The 9,171-nt window shown below is 47.7% G+C and overlaps 1 protein-coding gene across 1 annotated transcript in view; it reads left to right on the plus strand.

Moving 5' to 3' along the window:
* The first annotated feature begins 371 nt into the window (after nucleotides 1–371).
* EFR3A (EFR3 homolog A) overlaps nucleotides 372–9,171 on the plus strand; it is a 76,803-nt gene continuing 68,003 nt past the window's right edge. Inside the window, exon 1 of the mRNA XM_033155869.1 lies at nucleotides 372–431. The gene's annotated coding sequence lies outside the window, so the exon portion shown is untranslated. The remainder of the gene's footprint in view (nucleotides 432–9,171) is intronic.

Below are 9,171 nucleotides of genomic sequence, written 5' to 3' on the forward strand. Positions count from 1 at the left end.
AGGCGCTCTCTGCACATGCTCAGAGGCACCTCGAAGTAGCAGACAACATTTATTTATTGAACCGAAATATATACGTATGCAAAGCTGGCTAAGGCTGCCTAAACATTCCAGGATGTAAGTGCTGAGCCCTGGCTTACAAATATGCGCTGCTTTTCGCCCCGCCTTGCCTCTGCTTTCGCTCCTCTGCGGGCGCACAGAGGATGCAGTTACGGCGACGCTCCGCTGCGCTGCAGCAGCCCCTGCGCATCTTTCTCTGCCGCGCAACAGGGGCGGGAGGAGGAGGAGGAGGAGGAGGAGGAGGGGAGAGAGCAGGACAGAAACTACAGCCCCCATCATGCAGAGCGCCTCGGCGAAGACTTTAATAGGGTAGGGCCGGGAGCAAGATGGCAGCGGCGGCGGCTCCGGCTGCAAAGGGAAAGGGAGCGGCGCAGGTGAGTGCGTGCGCTGCCCGCCGCGGATGTGCGGGCATCGATCTCAGGCGCGGGTATCGCTTTGTAGAGGAGGATGCGCATAGGCTCCCATTGAAGGGCCAGGGAGACAACAGCAGCAGCGACAGAGTCCTTCCTCCCTGCCTCATTTTTCCTCTCCCCTCCCTTGGCTTGGGCACAGTGAACTGAGGTGCATTGCATTATTATTATTATTGGCATGTTGCATTCTTAACATTTTATATGCCGCCTTTCCTCCCAGGAGCTCAAGGCGGCGTACGTGGTCCTCTTCCTCCCCGTTTTTATCCACCCAACAGCCCTGCCAGGTAGGTTAGGCTGAGAGCTGGTGGCTGGACCCAAGGTCACCCAGTGAGCGTCATGGTTATTATCCGGGCGTTTTCCCTTCCCCTTTTACTCCGTTTCCCCTCCATGCTTCCTCTCCCCTCCCGTTTCACCCCAACAACAACCTTGCAAGGTAGGCTAGCCTGGAAACAGCTGGCCAAGGTTGGTCACGCAAATCAGCTCCGTTGCCTGAGAGGAGATTTGAACCCTGGTCACAGCCTTATGCCCAGTATTTCCCAAACTTGGGTCTCCAGCTGTTTTTGGACTACAACTCCCGTCACCCCTAGCTAGCAAGACCAGTGGTCATGGGTGATGGGAATTGTAGTCTGAAGAAACAAGTTTGGGACACAGTGCTCTAGCCACTTCAACACACTACCTAATACACACAAAGGGTAGAGCTTTCTTTGCTTATTGAACTCTGTGTCGTTGTCTGCATCGTTATAATTATATCTGGGGTTTTTTCCCTCTCTCTCTTTCTCTCTCTCTTCCCACTCCCCCCACTTTTCTTAACTTTATGCAGTCTGGAGAGGAAAGTATCTTTCAAATTTAGCAGGACCAGGTGAAAAAATGAGTTGGGAGATGTCTGTTGCTTGCCCTTTTAACAGCTGTGTAGACTTTCAGCTCAGCTACACCTGTGGAAATGTAGTCTGCACAGCTATTAAGGATGTAGGAACCTTCTTCTCCTTTGCATCTGCCCCCCCCCGCCATATGCAAAGCATGCCTTCTTCAAATGCCCCCTTGCCAAACCCTCTTGCAGTGTGTTGAGCATGCGCTCGTAGCTGTCAGGAAGATTTGACAGCCCCTGTCACTCCTCCATCTGCAGTCAGAACGCCTGGCTGGGAAGGTGGGAAATCCTCACTGATCAGCTTATAGCTGCTAATCTGTTTGTCATCCCCCACACACACCTGCTTTCCTAAGTTCCCCACCCCTACAGAAAAGGCAACTATATTGTGTCAGTTCTGATGCCACAGAGGAAGAGATTCCTCTCTTTGATGAAAGGAAGCGTTCATCCCCAAGTCTGGATTTGGAGTGGGGGGTGGGTGAGAATGCAGCAGAAATGCCAATATAACTAACCCTTGTTTGTGTCCCTGTTTCCTCTCTTCCCAGATCAGGAACCTGGGAAGTGGCCTTTCACAAAGCTTTGACCCACTTAGCTTAGTATTGTCTATATTGACTGGCAGCAGGTCCCAGGGTTTCAGGCAAGGGGCATTTGCAGACCTACCTGGAGATTGAACCTGGAACATTCTGCATGCTAAGCAGGTGCTCCAACATTGAGCCCTTGATTTGTCAGTATGCTCGAAGCAATCTCTTTCCCCCCTCCCCAAGGTGTTGGTATTTTTGGGTAGGAGTCAATCACATGCCAACAGATTAAGCAATGGGCTGTAGCTCAGCAGGAGGGCATCTCTGTTCTACATGCAGAAGGTTCCTGATTTAGGTAGTGCAATCGTAGTTGATTGGGAGGTTTGGCGCACCAAACCCACTTTTCCCCAAAGCTCTTGACTTCTTGCTGTTAATAAAGTGATGGGGAAACTTAATCAGAAATGGTTTAAGACAACCTCATCTAACCTCCTTTCAACCATGCAAACAAATCAAGATGAATGTTCAATGAACAGGTCATCTGGAAGCGCCCTAACCTAGGGAGAAGAAAGGAGTCATCTGTAGGGCACTGATAAGTGCAGTGCATCTGACCCACATTTCCCTCCAGTTCTCTGTTGTGGCCAACCAGATGGTCCTCTTTAGTTGTTTGCTCCCCAGCAAATTGATAGTCAGATGTGCTGCCCCTGAATATGGAAGCTCCATTTGGCTACCATGCTTCTGCCGCTGTTAATTTGTTTAATCAACCTTCTGAAAAAGGCCTCCTCAAACTTGGCCCTCCAGATGTTCCCATCATCCCTGACCACTGGTCCTGCTAGCTAGGGATCATGGGAGTTGTAGGCAAAAAACATCTGGAAGCCCAAGTTTGAAGAAGCTTGGTCTAAAGTGAGGATGGGGAAGCTGTGGCCTTCCAAATATTGCTGGACTACAGCTCCTATCATTCCTGGCCTTTGGCTACGCTGGCTGGGATTGATGGGAACTGTATTCCACAGCATCTGGCTGCCTCTGATCTATGTAGAGTCAGGGTCACTGCTCTAAAGCCAATACAAATCATTACATTGTGTGGCTGCACACTCTTGTAATTGCCCTTCATGTGATGGTGGCATGGTTTTATTGTCCTGAATCTGCCGCCAATCAGTTTTATTGGATTCCTGGTTCTAGGAAGACAGGAAGTTAATAACCTCTGTCTCCGCTCCTCGCTTTCCCCACAACAGGCATAGGCAAACTCTGCCCTCCAGATGTTTTGGGACTACAACTCCCATCATCCCTGACCACTGGTTCTGTTAGCTAGGGATGATGGGAGTTATAGTCCCAAAACATCTGGAGGGCTGATTTTGCCTATGCCTACCCTACAATATTTAAGACATCTACCCAATCACCCTGGTTATCTTTTTATTTCTGGTATACTCAAAAGTCCTGCTTCTGAATCTTTTGCATTTTCCCCCCATTGGGAAATCCCCCCCAACCCATTCATCATTAGAGCTGTCCTATACTGCTTCTTTTCTAACTCTGTGCTTTTCACTAGAGAAAATGTTCACTGGTTTTATTTGATTAGAAAACATAGATAAAACACTCAAACAGATGTTGCCATTTTGGAGAATTAAGGGGTGGTATTCAGCTAAGTTTTACTCAGAGTAAACCAGCTTAAATTAATGAACATGGCAAATTAATTTCAAGGGGTTTACTCTGAGTAAAACTTAAGTTGGCTACCACCCATGGTTGTTCAATGTTTAACTCTAAATACCCAGCAGTTGCAGAGTTTGTTTGACAGTAGAAGATGGCAATAAATAATAATGCAAATGTTGGGTTTATTGACCCATAGACTCATACACGTGTAGATGGGATCATCTAGTCCTATCTCCTGCAATGCAGAAATCACAACTAAAGTACAGGACTCATTAGAGATGTTTAGAACATCCATTGTTCCGATATGCTGGAGGAATTACCGAAATTCCCTGCTACTGGCAGTGGAGTCTGGCTTGTTATAAGTAGACTGTAGCGGGTGTCAAATGGAATTGTGTACCGGTTATTTTGTGTGTGTGTGTGTGGTTGTAGTTTTTCCAATAGCAGATTCCAGGCTGCTGCTATTTTGGGGGGTGGGGGTGAAATTCAATCAGGGCTATTCAAGTTGCATAGTTATAGTTGATTGGGAGGTCTTTATGGAACAAACCTGTTTCCTTGGAAGATCAGACTTTTTTTTTTGTTGCAGTAAGGGAAGCGACAAGACAAAAAGTGTACGCCAACACTTGCTTTGATGCAACTTCACCTTACCTCCCCGCAAATGCTCATTAAATAGCCAGCGCCGTCTAATCTCGTTGCAAACAGATCAGGATGTATACTGAACAAAACAGGTCAGCTGGAACTGCCCTCATTTCAGAGGAGGCGGACTCAGCTTGGGAGCTGCAGTTTTCTGAAAGACACAACAACAAAAAGGGATGCATGGTAACTGTAAGCTATGTGTAAATAAAATCCAGTGTATACCATTACAAAATTTAATGGTGCTTAGCGTTTACATGGATCTACAGGGGACGCAGTCTGCTTCTGAGTGCACCAGCTTTTGCCGTGAAAATGGCAAACTAGGAATAAGGCTGGTGATTGCAAGGCAGCTCATGCTGTGATTAAAGTACTGTACAATCCCCACCCTGAGCATATACTGAGATTTTATTTGTCTCTTTAGCTTCTTATTGGCTGTGGTTCTCTAAGGAAATCAGGCAGAGATCTTTCTCAGCCAGGCACTCTGATTTTTGGGAGCACTTTCAGAAGGATGCACACCAGGAGTGGGAAACCAGTGACACCAGGAAGGCTGTAGGTCTCTTGCTGCTGTCAGCCACAGACAGCACAGCCAGTGGCGGTGGGTCGTTGCTGTCTTAAAATGTATAGAATCATTGAATTGCAGAGTTGGAAAAGACCACGAGGGTCATCTAGTCCAACCCCCTGCAATGCAGAACTCTTTCGCCCAGGGTGGGGCCCGAACTCGTGCAATTAAGAGTCTCATGCTCTACTGACTGAAGGAGGACCACAGATTCCCCACCCAACATCTAGTCAAATATGAGTAGTTTCAGAGGAGGGTGTGACGTTTTTGTACTGTTTGTTCTATCCTTTTCAACCCGGACCATCAAGGGTTAACGCAGACTCCAGATTGAACTGGCTGAACATTTCATGAGTAGGTTTAGGTTAGGTAGTTATAAGGTTATATAGTATATGATTAACAAAGATATTACCACTGAAACTAAGCTTGTACTCAAAGAAACCTTAATGCAACCATTACGGTCTTAAGCTAATAAATTTTCATCTTTAAAGTGCCAGTCAGAAAGTCGTCTGTGTTATTTTCCAGCAAAGGTACATGAAACTCATTTGTGTGGACACTCATTAAAAAGACAAAATTTCCTTCAAGAGTGGAACTGTGAGGGTGTGTCTTTGAGGGGCACTGTGAGGGAGAAATAGGCAGACAGACCCAGGGTGTCACCAAGTTACCTCAGGGAAGAGGCGAGCTTTTACATGAGGGGATTTATAGTGGTTGAACCCCTCATACTGTGGACACAAGGGATAGTCTCATATTTGGCCTAGAGTTTAAAAGGGTACCTGGCCATGTTGGTGCTGGAAAGGGACTCTCTTTTATTTAAAAAGAGAAAGGTTTACAGAAAGGCTAAAGGGATAAGTGGGAGTTTAGTTTACCTAAGAAAGCCCTGTTAGTTCTTTTAATAAGTGAGTGGATAAAGTGAGTGGATAAGACGAAAGGAAGGGTCCTTCGTTATATATCACAGAGGGTATAAAAGATGGTTAATGGAACACGAGACTCTTAATCTCAGGGTTGTGGGTTTGAGCCCCATGTTGGGCAAAAGATTCGTACATTTCAGGTGGTTGACCCAGAGATGACCCTCTTGGTAAGGCATCCCCAAACTCGGCCCTCCAGATGTTTTGGGACTACAACTCCCATCATCCTAGCTAACACAACCAGTGGTCAGGGTTGATGGGAATTGTAGTCCCAAAACATCTGGAGGGCCGAGTTTGGAGATGCCTGCTCTTGGTCCCATTCAGCTCTACAGTTCTATGAGTCTTAAGTTCTATGTGGGAAGGATGAAGGAATTATATATCCAGTATATCCCTTATATACATAATAGATCTCTGTGGTCTGCGAGAAAGTTCCATGGATCTCAGAAGCCCATTCCATAGTAAGGCACCATCTCTACTATACATTTCAAGGTCATGTTAGCTATTCTGGTTAACTCTGTAAGCTTTGTGTACATTGGAATATAGGAAGCTTCTTTAGAATCGCAGAGTTGGAAGGGGCCCCAAGAGTCATCTAGTCCAACCCCTTACAATGCATGAATCTCACCTAAAGCATCCGTGGCAGGTGACCATCCAACCTCTTCCTAAAAACCTCCAAGGAAGGAGAGTCCACCACCTCCAGAGCATGACCGTTCCATGGTTGAATGGCTCTCACCACCAGAAAGTTCTTCCTGATGTTCAGTCGGAATCTCCTTCCTTTGTCACTTGAATCCATTGGTTCAAGTCCTGCCCACCAGAGCAGGAGAAAAGAAGCCCTTATACCGAGTCAGACCACTGGTCCATTTAGCTGCATATTGTCAACACTGGCTGGAAGCAGCTCTCCAGAGTGTTAAACAGGGCTCCCTCCCAGCCCTTCCTGCAGATGCTGGGGGTTGAACCTGAGCTACAGCCTTTCCCCTTACCATTGCCATCGGTGGACTACATAGACGCAATAAATCTGGATGAAAGCACATGTTGAAGTCTGAGCCATGGCCCCTCTCTTGTGTTCACCTTTAAATGAGGCAACCCTGGAAAGTGATGCTGCTGACCGAACACCTGTGATACCCGCATCATTGGTGCAAAGAAGTTAATTTTCATGAAGACGAGCACCAAGGCACTTGAATTGTTAATGTTGTGCCCGTGTGCCGACACTCCTCTAACGAGGCAAAATGCTGTGGGCGGCTTTGCACTTGACATTTTCAGTGTGGGTATAAATACCCAGAGTGCGAAATAGGCAGGCTCCCCGTCAGTTGTCAGAGTTGGTGACCGTTCCCTGTAAAACGCTCAGAAGCAAGCGCCTGATTCTCGGCTGCCCCTTCTGCGATAAAGCGTCTATTTTTAAAATGCACCCTCTGTTCACACTGGCTGAGGGATGTGTGCATATACGTGTATATATAAAACACCAGATTTTGTTTTAATCTTTAAAAAGGGTAGGTTTGAGGCACATGTGGCGAGCTGTATCAGGTTGACACAAATCAACCTAATAGTTGTCGCTCGGGGCGTGGGTTGGCAATCCTATGGCAGGATCCGTCGGGACGAGCAGTTTAGGATGCAGCAGATCTCTGGCTCGGCCAGCTGATTCCCCTCTCGGCTGGAGTCAAATCCACAACCCTGGCTCAGCCCATGATGTTGTTGTTGTTGTTGTTGTTGTTCAGTCGTTCAGTCGTGTCCGACTCTTCGTGACCCCATGCACACCAGGCACGCCTATCCTTCACTGCCTCCCACAGTTTGGCCAAACTCATGCTAGTCGCTTCGAGAACACCGTCCAACCATCTCATCCTCTGTCATCCCCTTCTCCTTGTGCCCTCCAACTTTCCCAACATCCGGGTCTTTTCTAGGGAGTCTTCTCTTCTCATGAGGTGGCCAAAGTACTGGAGCCTCAACTTCAGGATCTGTCCTTCTAGTGAGCACTCAGGGCTGATTTCTTTGAGAATGGATAGGTTTGATCTTCTTGCAGTCCATGGGACTCTCAAGAGTCTCCTCCAGCACCAGAATTCAAAAGCATCAATTCTTCGGCGATCAGCCTTCTTGATGGTCCAGCTCTCACTTCCGTACATTACTACAGGGAAAACCATAGCTTTAACTATACAGACCTTTGTCCGTATACAGCCCATGATACGCTGGTGTAACTTGCTCTCTCTGGCTCAGCTGCTGAGCCAAAGCTGCTGTAAGTCCACCAAAGGGGGGGAATCCTAAACCTAAACCGGGAATCCAAAAGGGCCCAGCTCTTTTGCTCATGTTCTGAATGATAAGGGGGAGGGGGATGCCGAGTGTTCAACTGAGTGTGCCATGGCTTCAATGACTGGTTCCTCCTCCTGCCACAGTGGCAGTGGCGGTGGCAGGGGGAGGGGGGGGAGGGAAGGCTGATTGTTGAGCCAGGATCTCCTCTTCCTTCTCCTGCCATGTAAGGAAAAGATGGGGGGGAGCATTCCCAGGCTGGTGGTGGCTGTGGCACGAGGGGGTGGAGGCCGAGGAGGAGCCACCGGCCATTGAAGTCACACTGCCACCGTGTTTAGCTCCTCCCGACGTCCTGACATCACTGTATCATCACACGCACGGCATCCTGAGGTCATGCTCACATCATCACCCTTCCAATCCTTGACGCACGTTGGCGCCTTTGTCACCTGGTAATGTGGCTACCCAGCATAGAATACAGTTTTAAAGGCATGTTTTCACTACGCCAGCATGGTGTAGTGGTTAAGAGCAGTAGACTTGTAATCTGGTGAACCGAGTTCGCGTCCCCACTCCTCCACATGCAGCTGCTGGGTGACCTTGAGCTAGTCACACTTCTTTGAAGTCTCTCAGCCCCACTCACCTCACAGAGTGTTTATTGTGGGGGAGGAAGGGAAAGGAGAATGTTAGCCGCTTTGAGACTCCTTCGGGTAGTGATAAAGCAGGATATCAAATCCAAACTCTTCTTCTTCTTTGCCAGGCTTAGGCAGAGCGCCAGCACCAGTCCTGCTGTTGAATAGGGCTTGGGTCTGGTGCAACGGTACTCCAGCTTAACTTACACCTTCCTGCTATACTCCAGCTTCTTGTGCATAGGACTGCTTTCCTGGTGGAAGTACCAGCCATCTTTCGTTTAACTGAAATGACTATCATCGCCATGCCCCTTGTTGGCCAGAGTTAAGGCTCTGATTTCTCCCACGGCTGTTTGTGTGTTCTGTGATTATGCAAAACCAAAGGCAGAATTCTTCTTGACAACCTCGGTTTTCATTTGAGGCGTGGGGGGAAACCCCTCAAGTTTCTTGTCCCCATGGCTGCAATGCTATTATAGAATCATAGAATTGTAGAGTCGGAAGAGACCCCAAGGGTCATCTAGTCCAACCCCCTGCAATCCACGAATCTCAGCTGTTATGCAAAGACAAATGGAAACCCTGAAATGTGTTCAACACATATAATTTATACAACTCAGGGTTTTTCAACACATTGTTTGGATTTCCTTGGTGCAGGCTTTCATGCATTTATTTAACCCTACTTGCCTCTCACTTCAGCAGTTTTTGACTCTGTTTTAAAGCTCCAGGTTTTAAAAGACCCGTGA

The sequence above is a fragment of the Lacerta agilis genome, chromosome 7 (genome assembly GCF_009819535.1).
Source record: "Lacerta agilis isolate rLacAgi1 chromosome 7, rLacAgi1.pri, whole genome shotgun sequence".
NCBI classification, from domain to species: domain Eukaryota; kingdom Metazoa; phylum Chordata; class Lepidosauria; order Squamata; family Lacertidae; genus Lacerta; species Lacerta agilis.